The 17,330-nt window shown below is 40.2% G+C and overlaps 1 protein-coding gene across 2 annotated transcripts in view; it reads left to right on the forward strand.

The window, feature by feature from the left end:
* The first annotated feature begins 14,627 nt into the window (after positions 1–14,627).
* The window catches only part of LHX9 (LIM homeobox 9), a 71,500-nt gene continuing 68,797 nt past the window's right edge, over positions 14,628–17,330 (forward strand). The window contains exon 1 of one of the 2 annotated variants that reach the window (XM_088474068.1): positions 14,628–14,654. The gene's annotated coding sequence lies outside the window, so the exon portion shown is untranslated. Of the gene's footprint in view, positions 14,655–14,691; positions 14,753–17,330 lie in introns of those variants that run through there. The other variant, XM_088474070.1, reaches the window with a different exon arrangement.

The following is a 17,330-nucleotide window of genomic DNA, read 5'->3' on the forward strand; positions in this document are numbered from 1 at the left end:
AGGCACAATTACACAAAGTGATAAGGGGAGCACAATGGTAAGGTAAGCACATTACACAAAGTGATAAGGGGTGCACCATGGTAAGGTAGGCACAATTTCACAAAGTGATAAGGGGTGCACCCTGGTAAGGTAGACACAATTACACAAAGTGATAAGGCGTGCACCATATTAAGATAGACACAATTACACAAAGTGATAAGGCTTGCACCATGGTAAGGTAGGCACAATTACACAAAGTGATAAGGGGAGCACAATGGTAAGGTAAGCACATTACACAAAGTAATAAGGGGTGCACCATGGTAAGGTAGGCACAATTACACAAAGTGATAAGGGGTGCACCATGGTAAGGTGAGTAAAATTACACAAAGTGATAAGGCGCGCACCACGATAAGGTAAACACAATTACACAAAGTGATAAGGTGTACACCATGGTCAGGTAAGCACAATTACACAAAGTGATAAGGCGCGCACCACGGTAAGGTAAACACAATTATACAAAGTGATAAGGTGTACACCCTGGTAAGGTAAGTACAATTACACAAAGTGATAAGGCGTGCACCATGGTAAGATAAGCACAATTACACAAAGTGATAAGGCGTGCACCATGGTAAGGGGAGCACAATTACACAAAGTGATAAAGCGTGCACCATGGTAATGTAGGCACAATTACACAAAGTGATAAGGGGTGCACCATAGCAGTGGCGTAACTAGGGTATTTGGAGCCCAGGGCAAATGTAAAAATGGAGCCCCCCCCTATGTGCGTGCACGGCAAAAAATCGGCAGGGTCACTTAAAAATGGGGTGTGTCAATATGACACACCCCTTTATCATCACTCTGAACATTCCTTTCCATATGCACCTTAACTCCAGTAGTGTCCCTTATACAGTACCCCCAATAGTAGTCCCCCCCAGTTGTAGTCCCCAGTAGTGCCCCACCCCCAGTAGTGGTCCCCCCAGTAATGGTGCCCCCAGTAATGGTCCCCCCAGTAATGGTGCCCTCAGTAGTGGTCCCCCCAGTAATGGTGCCCCCAGTAGTAGTCCCCCCCTGTAATGGTGCCCCCAGTAGTGGTCCCCACATGTAATGGTGCCCTGCCCCCAGTAGTGCCCCCCCTGTAATGGTGCCCCCAGTAGTGGTCCCCCCTGTAATGGTGCCCCCCTGTAATGGTGCCCCCCCAATGTGCAGACACACAACAGAATAAAAAAAAAAATACACTTACCTGAATCCACGCTCCGGCTCCAGCCACTGCTCCCGGCACCGCACGTCAGTCCTTGCGGGCTGGTGTGCTCTGCATTTAGGGAGAGACGTCATGACGTCTCTCCCATTACCCACTGCAGGAGCCGAAGGGGAGCCAGCTCTTGCAGTGGGAGCTAAGCAGTCAATGAGAGTCTGTCTGACTCTCATTGGCTGCTGGTTAACACACACATTGAAGCCGCGCGGCGGTGATGTGTGTGCAGCAGCAGCAGCCAATGAGAGTCTGTCTGACTCTCATTGGCTGCTGGTTAACACACACATCGCTGCCGCACTGGTGGTGACGTGTGTGTTACTGCACAGCCTGTGACTGCCCACCTCCCACCCTTCTCCTGGCGCTATTGGGTAAGCGCTCAGGGGGAGGGAAGGTCTCGGCTGTGCAGCAAAGAACCGGCGCTGGGCGCAGGGAAGCCTAGCGCCGGTCCCACACACTGCTGTCAGCGCTACACTGCCTAACTAGGGCGAGTCGGTACCGTGCCCACCTGCGCCGCTGGTCGTTACGGCGCCCAGGGTACATGCCCTGCTCGACCCCCCTTAGTTATGCCACTGCACCATAGTAAGGTAGGCACAATTACACAAAGTAATAAGGCGTGCACCATAGTCAGGTAAGCACAATTACACAAAGTGATAAGGCGTGCACCATGGTAAGGTAGGCACAAATACACAAAGTGATAAGGTGTGCACCATGGAAAGGTAGGCACAATTACACAAAGTCATAAGGCATACACCATGGTAAGGGAGGTACAATTACACAAAGTGATAAGGGGTGCACCATGGTACGGTAGGCACAATTACACAAAGTCATAAGGCATGCACCATGGTAAGGTAGGAACAATTACACAAAGTGATAAGGCGTGCACCATGGTAAGGTAGGCACAATTACACAAAGTAATAAGGTATGCACCATGGTAAGGTAGGCATAATTACACAAAGTGATAAGGCGTGCACCATGGTAAGGTAGGCACAATTACACAAAGTAGTAAGGGGAGCACAATGGTAAGGTAGGCACAATTACACAAAGTGGTAAGGGGTGCACCATGGTAAGGTAGGCATAATTACACAAAGTGATAAGGCGTGCACCATGGTAGGGTAGGCACAATTACACAAAGTAGTAAGGGGAGCACAATGGTAAGGTAGGCACAATTACACAAAGTAGTAAGGGGAGAACAATGGTAAGGTAGACACAATTACACAAAGTAGTAAGAGGAGCATAATGGCAAGGTAGCACAATTACACAAAATAGTAAGGGGAATTACACAAAATAGTAAGGGGGCACAATAGTAAGGTAGGCACAATTACACAAAGTAGTAAGGGAAGCACAATGGTAAGGTAGACACAATTACACAAAGTAGTAAGGGGAGCATAATGATAAGGTAGGCACAATTACACAAAGTAGTAAGGGGAGCACAATGGTAAAGTAGACACAATTACACAAAGTAGTAAAGGGAGCATAATGATAAGGTAGGCACAATTACACAAAGTAGTAATGGGACCACAATGGTAAGGTAGGCACAATTACACAAAGTGATAATGCATGCACCATGGTAAGGTAGGAATAATTACACAAAGTAAGGGGAGCACAATGGTAAGTTAGGCACTATTACACAAAGTAGTAAGGGGAGCACAATGGTAAGGTAGGCACAATTACACAAAGTGGCAAGAGATGCACCATGGTAAGGTAAGCACAGTTACACAAAGTGGCAAGAGATGCACCATGGTAAGGTAAGCACAGTTACACAAAGTGATAAGGCGTACACCATAGTTAGGTAAGCACAATTACACAAAGTAGTAAGGGGAGCGCAATGGTAAGGTAGGCACAATTACACAAAGTAGCAAGGGGACCACAATGGTAAGGTAAGCGCAATTACACAAAGTGATGAAGTGTGCACTATGGTAAGGTAGGCACAATTACACAAAGTGATAAGGCGTGCACCATGGTAAGGTAGACATAATTACACAAACTGATAAGGCGTACACCATGGTAAATTAGACACAATTACACAAAGTAGTAAGGGGAGCACAATGGTAAGTTAGTGACTATTACACAAAGTAGTAAGGGGAGCACAATGGTAAGGTTGGCAAAATTACACAAAGTGGCAAGAGATGCACAATGGTAAGGTGAGCACAATTACACAAAGTGATAAGGCGTGCACTATGGTTAAGTAAGCACAAATACACAAAGTGATAGACGTGCACCAATGAAAGGTAGGCACAATTACACAAAGTGATAAGGCGTACACCACGGTAAGGGAGGTACAATTACACAAGGTGCTAAGGGGTGCACCATGGTACGGTAGGCACAATTACACAAAGTCATAAGGTATGCACCATGGTAAGGTAGGAATAATTACACAAAGTGATAAGGCGTGCACCATGGTAAGGTAGGCACAATTACACAAAGTAGTAAGAGGAGCACAATGGTATGGTAGGCACAATTACACAAAGTGGTAAGGGGTGCACCATGGTAAGGTAGGCATAATTACTCAAAGTAATAAGGCGTGCACCATGGTAGGGTAGGCATAATTACACAAAGTAGTAAGGGGAGCACAATGGTAAGGTAGGCACAATTACACAAAGTAGTAATGGGAGAACAATGGTAAGGTAGACACAATTACTCAAAGTAGTAAGAGGAGCATAATGGCAAGGTAGCACAATTACACAAAATAGTAAGGGGAATTACACAAAGAAGTAAGGGGAGCATAATGATAAGGTAGGCACAATTACAAAAAGTAGTAAGGGGAGCACAATGGTAAGGTAGACACAATTACACAAAGTAGTAAGGGGAGCATAATGATAAGGTAGGCACAATTACACAAAGTAGTAAGGGGAGCACAATGGTAAAGTAGACACAATTACACAAAGTAGTAAGGGGAGCATAATGATAAGGTAGGCACAAATACACAAAGTAGTAATGGGACCACAATGGTAAGGTAGGCACAATTACACAAAGTGATAAGGCATGCACCATGGTAAGGTAGGAATAATTACACAAAGTAAGGGGAGCACAATGGTAAGTTAGGCACTATTACACAAAGTAGTAAGGGGAGCACAATGGTAAGGTAGGCACAATTACTCAAAGTGGCAAGAGATGCACCATGGTAAGGTAAGCACAGTTACACAAAGTGATAAGGCGTACACCATAGTTAGGTAAGCACAATTACACAAAGTAGTAAGGGGAGCACAATGGTAAGGTAGGCACAATTACACAAAGTAGCAAGGGGACCACAATGGTAAGGTAAGCGCAATTACACAAAGTGATGAAGTGTGCACTATGGTAAGGTAGGCACAATTACACAAAGTGATAAGGCGTGCACCATGGTAAGGTAGGCATAATTACCCAAACTGATAAGGCGTACACCATGGTAAATTAGACACAATTACACAAAGTAGTAAGGGGAGCACAATGGTAAGTTAGTGACTATTACACAAAGTAGTAAGGGGAGCACAATGGTAAGGTAGGCACAATTACTCAAAGTGGCAAGAGATGCACCATGGTAAGGTGAGCACAATTACACAAAGTGATAAGGCGTGCACTATGGTAAGGTAAGTACAAATACACATAGTGATAAGACGTGCACCAATGAAAGGTAGGCACAATTACACAAAGTGATAAGGCGTACACCACGGTAAGGGAGGTACAATTACACAAGGAGCTAAGGGGTGCACTATGGTAAGGTAGGCACAATTACACAAAGTAGTAAGGGGAGCACAATGGTAATGTAGACAAAATTACACAAAGTAGTAAGGGGAGCACAATGGTAAGGTAGGCACAATTACACAAAGTGATAAGGCGTGCACCATGGTAAGGTAGGCATAATTACACAAAGTGATAAGGCGTGCACCATGGTAAGGTAGGCATAATTACACAAAGTGATAAGGCGTGCACCATGGTAAGGTAGGCACAATTACACAAAGTGATAAGGGGAGCACAATGGTAAGGTAGGCACAATTCCGCAAAGTAGTAAGGTATGCACCATGCTACAGTGGGCACATTTACACAAAGCGGTAAGGGGTGCACCATGGTAAGGTAGGCATAATTACACAAAGTGATAAGGCGTGCACCATGGTACACAAAGTAGTAAGGCGAGCAAAATTACAGTAAGTAGACAAAATTACACAAAGAAGTAATGGGAGCACAATGGTAAGGTAAGCACAATTACACAAAGTAGTAAGGGGACCAAAATGGTAAGCTAGGCACAATTACACAAAGTGATAAGGCGTGCACCATGGTAAGGTAGGCATAATTACACAAAGTGATAAGGCGTGCACCATGGTAAGGTAGGCATAATTACACAAAGTGATAAGGCGTGCACCATGGTAAGGTAGGCATAATTCAGTTGTGTCACAAGGGGGGTGCGGCCCGCACCTGGGTGTCACCCGCCGAGGGGTGACACCAAGGTGCAGGCTCCCCCTCAGTGACAGCAGCCGGGTGCTGCACTTTAGTATTAAGTGCAGCACTCGGTTCCTGTCAGTGAGGGAGCCAGCACTGCACATGCCCGCGCCTCCTGCATCCCCCACCGGCACCACGCCATTCATTGATTTTGGTTACCACGGCCACGGGCCGGGGCCGGGCCGCGGGACCACGCCCCTCGCTCAGTGTCACGCCCCTTCCTTGAAGACCAGGGCCGTGATGTCACGCCCATCGCCTATTGTCACGCCCCTCCCAAAGGCCACGCCCCCTTTTGTCAGGTGCCGCGCGCATAGCGTCTCTCCCCGCACCGGGTGTCACCGCGGGGAGAGACGCCACTGGCATAATTACACAAAGTGATAAGGCGTGCACCATGGTAAGGTAGGCACAATTACACAAAGTGATAAGGGGAGCACAATGGTAAGGTAGGCACAATTCCGCAAAGTAGTAAGGTATGCACCATGCTACAGTGGGCACATTTACACAAAGCGGTAAGGGGTGCACCATGGTAAGGTAGGCATAATTACACAAAGTGATAAGGCGTGCACCATGGTAAGGTAGGCACAATTACACAAAGTAGTAAGGGGAGCACAATGCTAAGGTAGGCACAACTAGACAAAGTAGTAAGGGGAGCACAATGGTAATGTAGACACAATTACACAAAGTAGTAAGGGGACCACAATGGTAAGGTAGGCACAATTACACAAAGTGATAAGGCGTGCACCATGGTAAGGTAGGCATAATTACACAAAGTGATAAGGCGTGCACCATGGTAAGGTAGGCACAATTACACAAAGTGATAAGGGGAGCACAATATTAAGGTAGGCACAATTACACAAAGTAGTAAGGTATGCACTGTACTACAGTAGGCACATTTACACAAAGTGGTAAGGGGTGCACAATGATAAGGTAGGAATAATTACACAAAGTGATAAGGCGTGCACCATGGTAAGGTACGCATAATTACACAAAGTGATAAGGCATGCACCATGGTAAGGTAGGCACAATTACACAAAGTGATAAGGGGAGCACGATGGTAAGGTAGGCACAATTACACAAAGTGGTAAGGTATGCACCATGGTAAGGTTGACACATTTACACAAAGTGGTAAGTTATGCACCATGATAAAGTAGGCACACTTACAAAAATTAGTAAGCGGCGCACCATGGCAGACTTACACTATGTTGTACAGAGTGCACCATGGTGATGTAAGCACACTTACACAAAGTAGTAAGGGGTGCACCTTGGTAAGGTAAGCACATTTACCCAAAGTGATAAAGAGTGCCCTATGCGCAGGTAGGCTGCATCGTACAAGGTTCAGTATGTTCAGGAAGACACACTTAAAAAACAGTGGTAAGGGGTACAACATGGTAAGGTAGGTACTTTTACCCAAAGTGGTAAGAGGTGCACATTTAGGATTGCCACATTTGTTCTGACAAAATACAGGATGGGAGCACTATGCACAGCACCGTTGCAGCACTGCAAAGAGGACATTGTGCCCCACTGGGCACCTCCAACAAGTCGTGGAGCGAGTAATTAATAATAATAATAATAATAATTTTATTTATATAGCGCTTTTCTCCTAAAGGACTCAAAGTGCTTTACATTTACAGTACAAAATACAAAATAAGCTTAAACAAGGGACATTAGTGAAATGCTTGGGTGAATAGGTGAGTCTTGAATCTATTTTTGAAGGATTCTAGAGTGGAGGCCTCTCGAACTGTGCGGGGAAGTGAGTTCCAAAAGGTTGGAGCCACAAAACTGAAAGCTCGACCCCCAGACGAATTCCGTGAGATTCTAGGTACTGTTAATAGTCCTTCGTAAACGGATCACAGTAATCGAGTGGGACAGTAAGGAATCAGAAGCTGCTTCAGGTACCCTGCGCCATGATCATGAAGGGCTTTGTAAAGAATTTTTTATTTTTTTTAAATGTGTACAAAATTAAAATACACCTTACCTGTATGGTGGTTTATCTTCAATGAGGAACCTCTAAAGAAATTGATCCCCCAGGGGCAGACTGTGGGCCTGATTCAGAGGCTCACGCTATTTGCGTGCGCTCGCTCTGAATCAGGGCGTCCCTATTTTTTTAATTCCGGCCTCCAGGCCGCTCGCACAGCTGTGGGTGACAACCCACCGCTTGTGCGAGCGGCCTGACGATGGTCGCAGTTATCGCGACCATCCAAAAAACGTTGATAGTTGTTTCCATATAATCCGGAACAACTTTCTAAAAAAGATCTGCTCACCAGAAAACACCCCAAAAATGGTACATATATGATTTTGAGCAATCCTGCTCTGAATAAGAAAGCGAAGTGCTGACTACACCGATGTGTTTTATGCTGATTGATTTGTGGTTAAATTCCACCGCTGAAGGTACACCTCCATCACATAAGTGATTTTTACTGGTGAAGGGTACCTAAGTCCATATGAGATTGCAGTAGGAAGCGCTCCCTTTCCATTTTTTGTTTTTTAGATTTCAACTGTTGGAACTACAGTATCTGGGAGAAGGAGCTGCCACTCTGAAGAGCTGGGAGTGCTTTTATTTTAAGGACTATATAGACTTCTTAAAGGACTAGCGCCGTACACCACTTTTTGTCTATATATATATATATATATATATATATATATATAATTATATATATATATATATATATGATCACAGTTGTAGATTTACACAAACAGCAGCGCAATCTGTTTGTATATGTATAGCACATAAAGAGCTGTGTATGTACAGTTAAATAATGAAATTATACCACACAAATTGCAATGATCCATTAGATTTGGACACACAAGGTTATCCATATTATGTTCCACATGAATTATCTGCAATATAATCACTCTAATTATCTTGACTTTGATAACTGTTCACATTTTTCTCCCTCTCTCACAAACAGATCCTTGTTTTCACTTAATTTATAATTCACTTTAAACCAGCAGAAATCCATTTGCTCTTTCAGTGCAGTAAATATTCCAACAGATAAAACTCTACAAACAGTGCCCATTAATAGAGTGGATGTCATATCCCGCACAGCATATTAAATATATTTTGTAGGATATATAATGTGCTACTTAATATATTCATTTATATCACTTTAATACCAGATTCTGTTCTTTTTATAAATGAGGTTGTAAATAAGTGCTGGTCTCGCAGGTACCATTATTCTACGGAGAAAACCTGATTCAGCTTCCTGTAATTTAGACATCACAAACCAAACAAGCTGCTGTTTTTATAAAGCAGGCAAACAATTTATTTGAAAAGTGGTTATTTATGAACCAGAGAAAATGCAGAGACGTAACTGCACCAATTGTTCCGCTATGCACATTCATTGGAACCACCCTCCATTTTTTACCTTTGGATGTCTGTCTGCATAGGCACTTTGTGCAACATTTGGCGGATTTTTGATCCATGTTAGAAATGCATGTCAGCAAAATAAAAATATCACTTGAAAGCACTGTTATTTATTTGGAACTCTCCCTTAAATTTTATTATTTTTTCAAAATAGTACTTCTTGTTTGACCATTATTTATATCTTGTTTTAAATGTGTTCTCATTTACAGTAATGCATAATACTCTTGGGGTATATTTACTAATGGTTGATTTTCGGTCAATTTAAAATTGATAATGTGTTTCTGGAGCTAAATCACATATTTACTAACAGATATATTTTTTTTTTTAAGTATTAGTAAATGCGTGATTTAGCCCCAGAAACACAATATCGATGTTGATCAAGTTATGATTGATTTTAAATCTATCAAAATCGATTAAAATCGAACTTTAGTAAATATACCCCTTGAACTCTTCGGAATATATGTATTTCTATCCCTTCAACTTCACCAAAATAAGTTAATACATTGAAATGTTATATTTGCTTTCATGAGAAAACTCAGGCGCAGCACTGCACTCTGGAAAATTACCCATGTATGCCCAGCTCTGCAAAATAGCAGGAGCAAATCTGCACTCCCTTTACAAGTAATGCTTCTTTGCAAACTAATCTGTCTGAGAAAAATAGGGATCATTTCTCACAAGCAGGCATGGCTTTACAAATCAGGAATAAAAGACTATGCTGTCAAATTTTTTATTATTTTTTGAAAATGTACATCAAACTGTAAATGTAATTAGCTTATTTTTTCTTTATAATAAAATTATTGGGATTTATTTTCCCTTTTTTTTAATTGCCACAAGTCTAAACTGATTTATTTGAATTCCTGGCTTTACTATTTGCTGTTTTTTTAATAATATATACAACATTTAGGTATATGTCATATATTATGCTAATTCACTCTCTTGTGCATTCATTTCCATATTGCATACAGATAAATGGTCTCTGAACTCTTTGTTCAGTCTCTGTGTGTGTTCCATAAGGGAAGCAATGAAGGACAGCATACAATAAGCACGTACAACATGGTCATAATTAAAGTTTTCCATTTCAGAGCTGTCTGCAGCTCTAACTAAAAGATGTAATGCCACCAAATGTACTAAGTATACTATTTATGGCATGGGGAGGATCCCGTAAATGTTTATGGTTCTCCTATTGCAAACAGCCTTTATTAATAGATTCCATTGTATCAATTCATAAAAATATATCTGTGTATCAATTCAACTCATGGAATGAACCTTCCTGATTAAATTGGTTACTTTGTCCATTAAGGATTGATGGAACAAATTTAGTAAAGCACCAATTCAACATTTAGTTAGGCATTAGCTTAGTCAGACACAAAGCCAGGAGTAAACCAGGTCATATACCGTAGTAGGAAATCAAATAGGTTCAGGAGCAGAATAAATAATGTGCTGCAGCAAAGGTTCATCCAGAAATTAGCTAATTATAGGCCCAAAAAGAAAATAAGGGACAAAATTGTTTCTGAAGAAATAATGGCCATCTTGGTTAAGGGAGTGTTTAAGAGTAAGTGGTGACCTCTAGTGGCTGGAGGTGGAAATGAAAAGTTACATTCCTCTCATTTGCAGTGCTAGGAATGATGACCATTTTTTATTCACTCCATACTTTTAAAAGCACATGCAATATTTCTGGTGCACATAGAGTGACATACAAATGTAATTCCTGCACAACATTGGCTGATTGAATTAATATTTCTGCCCCTATATTGTCAGGTGTATTCAAAGAAAAGTTATTATTACCAGTTATAGCGCACACATAAGCATCTTTACTGAGAATATTTGGCCATTCACACCAGTCCCTGCCCCAGGAGAGCTTCCAATCTATATTCCCTACCACATGCACGCACACACACTAGGGATCATTTTTTGCCGCAATAGCCAATTAACCTACCAGTATATTTTTTGAATGTGGGAGGAAAACCAAAGTACCCAGAAAAAACCCATGAAAGCACGGGGAGAAAATACAAACTCCACACAGTTAGGGCTGTGGAGGGTTTTGAACCCAAGACCTCAGTGCTCTGACACAGTAATGCTAACCATTTCACCATCCGTGATGCCCAGTTCAAACATAGTATTTTGTTGAATAAAAACAATATGGTGGAAGAAGGGATGCTAGTTTTTTCTTGCCCTTAACAAGAATAGTTACTTCAGCTGAGCGGGTTATATTTTGTTTCATTAAAGTTGGTAATTGGAGGAGCACACAGCCCACCATACACAATGAGCTATCACAGATTCATAATTGATACCACAATAGATATTATAAAAATAAAGTTTATGTACAACTGGTTATATATATCCCAAAAATGTGGCTTTGTCAAAAACCTAAAGCTACTTAATTTTTAATTAACAGTGTTGAGACCCTGATAAAGCCATTTACAATAATGAAAAATGTTGGATGAACACTAGTTGCTCTACTGATATTTTAATAAGAAAACATGTTTTTCAAGAATGTCTGCATTACTTTACCTTGTATATCCCTGTTTTATGTATGCTCTGTTCTCCCCATTGTACAGAGCCTTACAAATGAGCAACAATAATAATATATATTCTATGACACATAGGCGTCTATTCAGCAACGATTTTTTTACGTATAAATTGCGGAAACTATAATTTCCGAATTTTTTAAGTATTTCCACTATTCAGAAATGGGATAATGGAGAAGATAACGCAATTGTCTTCTCCATCAATTTCCATATCACAGAATACCACAATGTACTGATCAGCCATTGATCTCTGCAGTGCTTTAACACTTTTTGCAATTCAGCAAAGCAAAAAGCGTTAAATTACTCGAAAAATCTTCACTTTATATAACACCATCTCAGAATGGCGCTATATGAAGGAAATCCTTAATTAACCCGAAAACTGCAGGAACAGAGGGAAGTTTTCCCATAAGTCCCTGCAGTATCTTGAAACTCCGCCCCAGTCTCCATCCCTGCTTTGTGATGACCGCTGATGGTAAGTCCACCTCCAGCCTGTCAAAACTGCCTAAATGGATTGAAATGTGTACACAGGCTTTAAATTAGTCTGTATACATTTATATATGTGCTTTTATATTTAAAATGTATATATCAATTTTAAATATAAAAGCATATAACTATAAATGTATGCCAACTAATATAAAGCCTATGTACACATGTCAAACAGTATAGACAGTTCTAACTGGCTGGAGTTGGACTTACCTTCGGCGGTCACCGCAAAGCAGGGACGGAGAATATTTGCAAGCATATCACTGAGCATGCACAAAAGAAGACACAGAAGATTTTGTTTTCAAAATCCTAAAAGCAACGTCTTCGGTAACATCGCAGGGACAGCGTGTTAATGCAACTGTTGTCCCTGCATAAAATAATGCTGAATAGGGGCCATAAAATTGAAAAATTGATAAAAAATCATGACAATGCTGCCAGATATTATTTGGAGCAACATCGTCACTCTTGCTGAATAGAGCCCACAGAGAGATAAGTCACTCTTGCTGAATAGAGCCCACAGAGAGATAAGTCACTCTTGGTGAATAGAGCCCACAGAGAGATAAGTCACTCTTGGTGAATAGAGCCCACAGAGAGATAAGTACTGGGGGGACAGACTGTTAGCAGACAAACTGGTGCAATAATTCCTCCTTAGATACTTGTTTTGCTAATGTTTTTTTCTCTTGGTTTTTCCAGATAATAAATAATTTGATTTTAATAAAAATAGCTTTTTATAATACTGGCAAATGTTAGCAGATAGGAATGTGACACATTTATTATGCAGTTACAGGTAGCCAGAGAAATCCTACAGTCACTGTAATGATCATGAAAGTGTTTCAGAAGATGGAGACATACTGTATAAAGACTGGAGAAAGAGAGAAGTTACTTGAGAACTGTTATTCCCAAATCATTCCATGATTACTTCAGTTTAACTTCATATAGTTCCTCCTGCATTTCCAATATATATATATAACTTTATTAGCAGAATATGACTCGTCTGTTGGAAGTTTCACACAGGAAATATACACATTAGGCATGAGGAAAGGGGAGAGTGACTGCTATAAAGCAACACACCTACTGTTATGTGGAAAATATAATCCTAAAAATCTACAAACTGCTTCAATAATCTGAATAATTAAAACATACAGATTGAGAAGAATTTTGCAGTGAAAGATACATTAATATAACAATTAAGTGAACTATAATGAGTTGTTCACATATAAACTAATAACAGATGATCCATTTAATGTTTAGTCATGGTCCACCATACTATCTACTCTTTTTGTACAGAACAAATGGTGTCTGTCACAGAGAATGGTATCTGTGTGGGATATTCTATGGTTGTAGATAGCATCAGAAGCAAAGTTGAAAACATTTTTGAAAACTGATGCACAGGAATAGGCTCTGTAACCTGTAGCAACAAGTCACATGTTTGCTATTATTTTCTCAACTGCACTACAGGACTGACAGAACCAGAATTCCAAACAGCAAACTAGAGAGAGAAACACCAAATGACATTTATATTTGATAACATAAGTCATTACACTATACTTACACATACAGGGCACAAACCTTAGTGAGTTGACCACAAATACCTGTTCTCCTCTTCCCCTATAGATGGAGAGAGTCACCTGCACATAATACATAGCACGCTTGCGTTTTGTATGCGATACAGTATGTGCGCACTGAAAGGCGGATCTTTACCAGTCAGACGCAATGATAGCTTCTATAACTGTACTTACACCTCTGCTTTACGTACAGTAGCTTTATACCAATAATGTGCAGTAGAGGTGACATGCTATGATATGGCATCTGTACATCTTCCATCACCAGATATTGGTAATCAGTCATCTTTAGTCTTGAATAAATTAATTTCATTTTGTTTATTTATTCATTAATTTGTCAGATTAATATCAGCCTGTGCAAACATTGGCAAGGACTCCCTGTGCCCAGTGTGGTAACCAAACTAGTGTCTGCACCTCACCCGCCATGGCACCGCTGGGCTGTGCCTACCAGGTCCCAGATGGTGCATTACATGTGCCTCTGTTTGCACGTACAGTACCTTAGTGCCTACTTTACTGATGCATCCAGTTATAACGCCGGGAAGACCTGCGCTGTGTGCCATCCGCTTGTACTTTTAATCAGGGGTATGAAAGGTAAAACAGTATTTGAATGAATGACAAGTGCTTATTATAGTATATGATGTATCTGCATTTGCCTTTATCGATTACTAGTCAACTTGTATTATTTCGGCTAATTAACAAAGAGTTTTGACAGGTTTGCAGGTGACAGAGAATAGTGAGTGACAGTATTGGTGTAATAAGAGAAAAATACAGCCACATAAATGATAGGTAACAATGCTGAGGGAAAATTAGATTATGGGAATAGGGAGAATATGAATATCGATCGATAGATAATGAGAGAGAGAGAGAGAAAGAGAGAGACAGAGAGAGAGACTCCCCAACAAGACATCTTGTTTGTTTTAATTAGCTAAGGGACTGTCTGCAATGGAAAGGACCAGCCCACAGCTCCTGCCAGAACCCAACATCTCCTCAGTTCTGAGAACAGCTTATCCCACTGACACTGGAGGCATCAGCTGGACCCTGAGCAGCAGGAGAGCAGCAGCAGCAGCAGCAGCACCAGGGTAAGGGAGCTTATCATTACTACCGCACCCTGTTCCTGCACACACCCCGCTGCACTCTCTGCTATCCGGGCTGAGGCACCTCACTCATACTGCAGCAGGTACTGTATGCACCACAGCTCCAATCACATACTGCACACAACACGATGTTTGGGGTCAATATGCTTTTTTCCTTGCCTGTTATGCATAGGTAACACTGCCAGACATCACATCACATATATTGCATGCCTTCTAAAGGACAAGATTCAGGATGTTCATATTTCGGTTTCAGCAAATTGCTTTTTCTATTTGCTATAACGAATATTTGCTAAAACGAATAATATGCAGAACATTTCTCTTACACGTCATTAATACGCTTTTTAAAATAACAGCGGTTTATATAAATATCTGGAACACGTGCGCTAAAGAAAATAAAAACATTAACAAGTCCCTAATCTCTTGTTAAAAGTAACATTTCATTTATTTCGGGTTCAGCAGCTTTTTTCTGTTTTATTAATCTGATACGTTTCATTGAAAATAATGTATTTCGATTGTTTTTAAATTAAAGAAAATGATTGCATATCCAAACTCTATCTATCTATCTATCTATCTATCTATCTATCTATCTATCTATCTATCTATCTATCTATCTATCTATCTATCTATCTATCTATCTACAGTACTGTATCTATCTATCTATCTATCTATCTATCTATCTATCTATCTATCTATCTATCTATCTATCTATCATGCATTTAATTATTTATTTCCCCCGTAAAAGTAATATCATAGAGAAATAATTTTATTCTGCAATTTTTCACTGACACCCGCATTATAAAGCCATGAGATAATACAGGGATATAAAGTATTTGTTTGCATTGTGTTTTCCTGCATCTGTGTATGTGACAGTTGTATATGTTTGCATTGCACTCCTGTTTGTATCACTCGTGTGAAATGAAAATGTATCACTTGTGTTAGTGCGGTATTTGTGTGCCCATATACTGTACTCTGAAGCTGCATAATCCTGTGCAATCTACACGCCAACGTCTTTACATTGTGTTATTGTATTATGCCATTACTTTCACATCAATATTCTACTGCCCAAAACCCTACTGTCTTCAGTGTGCACACATGTACTGTACCCGGATACACACATACCTACAGTATCCATTGATTGCATACACCTCTGACAGTTATGTACAATGGTTACCTGCGCCTGACAAATACAAGGATACAAAATATGCATTGAACAATTCTCAGTAGACTATAGCAGTTATTAAACTTCGACCAAAGTACACACACACACACTCGAATATATATATATATATATATATATATATATATATGTATATTCTCTCGCTCTCTCTCTCTCTCTCTCTCTCTCTCTCCCTCTCTCTCTCTCTCTGTATCGTATCCCTCTCTATATATATTCTTTCTCTCTCTCTGTATATATATTGTGTGTGTGTGTCATGTATAGGTCGTATATATAGCTTATATTTGTCGAGGTCTCAGAATGAGTAGCTTCTGTGCCAGATAGAGCCGCCTCATTATCTCCTCTCCTTGCCTGTTGTAGGGGGCTGCTGTGTGCTCTGCTTCTCACTAATGGGCTTCTAGGGACCCATCTCAGCTCTGCCAAAGAGCACCCTGGGATCACCCTCCTGTCTACTCACTCACCTCACCCCCAAGCTCATCTTGTCCAGCTGGAGTTACACAATATCACTGGTCAGCCCTGTCTTCAATCCCATTACTCTATACATATCCCTTAATACACAACTCTTCACGGTACAATAAGCTTTAGTCTCTCGCCTCTGGCCACAGCTAACAAGGTATTTATGGCCAAAGTGATACCATTTGGACAGCAGCAGAGACGGAATCAGTTCAATGAAGGGTGCTAAGAAAAAACTGACAATATTCTGCTATATTCAAATAATTATTATGATTATTGTTCTTGTCATAAATTACACATCTATAATAAACACTGTTATGTTCGACCCATTCGAACAAAGCATTTTAAAAATAGAGGTTCATTTGGAACATAACTACATGTCTGATATATATATATATATATATATATATATATATATATATATGTATATATATATATATATATATATAAATATATGACCACAAGTTAGATTTTAGAAGTGATCAATTGATCAGTATAAAGGACTGGTAAATTTGATTCATTTCTGGATGTGTAGACCGACTAATACAATATTATTTCGTCTGTTTTTCGACACAACGTAACAGATAAAGTATATAAATTATAGGAAATTAATTATTTGATGTATGTCATGATGCGCGTTTGTTTTATAGTAAATGTGTATTATGCTGGCTTCACTTTGCTGAGGCTGCCACCGGTTTAGTACATACAGTATTATGTCTGCAAAAACAGGTTTATTTGCCAAATCAATCCAAAAACACTGGGATTATGTATTAATTATATAATAATAATAATACTACTAATAATAATAAATATATTAATAATAATACAAAATATTATTAGTTACTTAAAGTGACATTTCTAGCAAAATAGGGGCTCATTATTGCGGATGCACAGCTATTGCTGTAACTCTAATGGTGCTACTAGAATAAAGGCTTGTCAGTTCTTTACACCTTTCAGAATCTTATCACTGATTATCATTTACCGTTATGGTAACAGAATAGGAAAGAAGGTGTTCTTTCTTCTCTGAATAAGTA

This window comes from Taudactylus pleione, unplaced genomic scaffold, assembly GCF_031769625.1.
Source record: "Taudactylus pleione unplaced genomic scaffold, aTauple2 ptg000146l, whole genome shotgun sequence".
Lineage (NCBI taxonomy): Eukaryota > Metazoa > Chordata > Amphibia > Anura > Myobatrachidae > Taudactylus > Taudactylus pleione.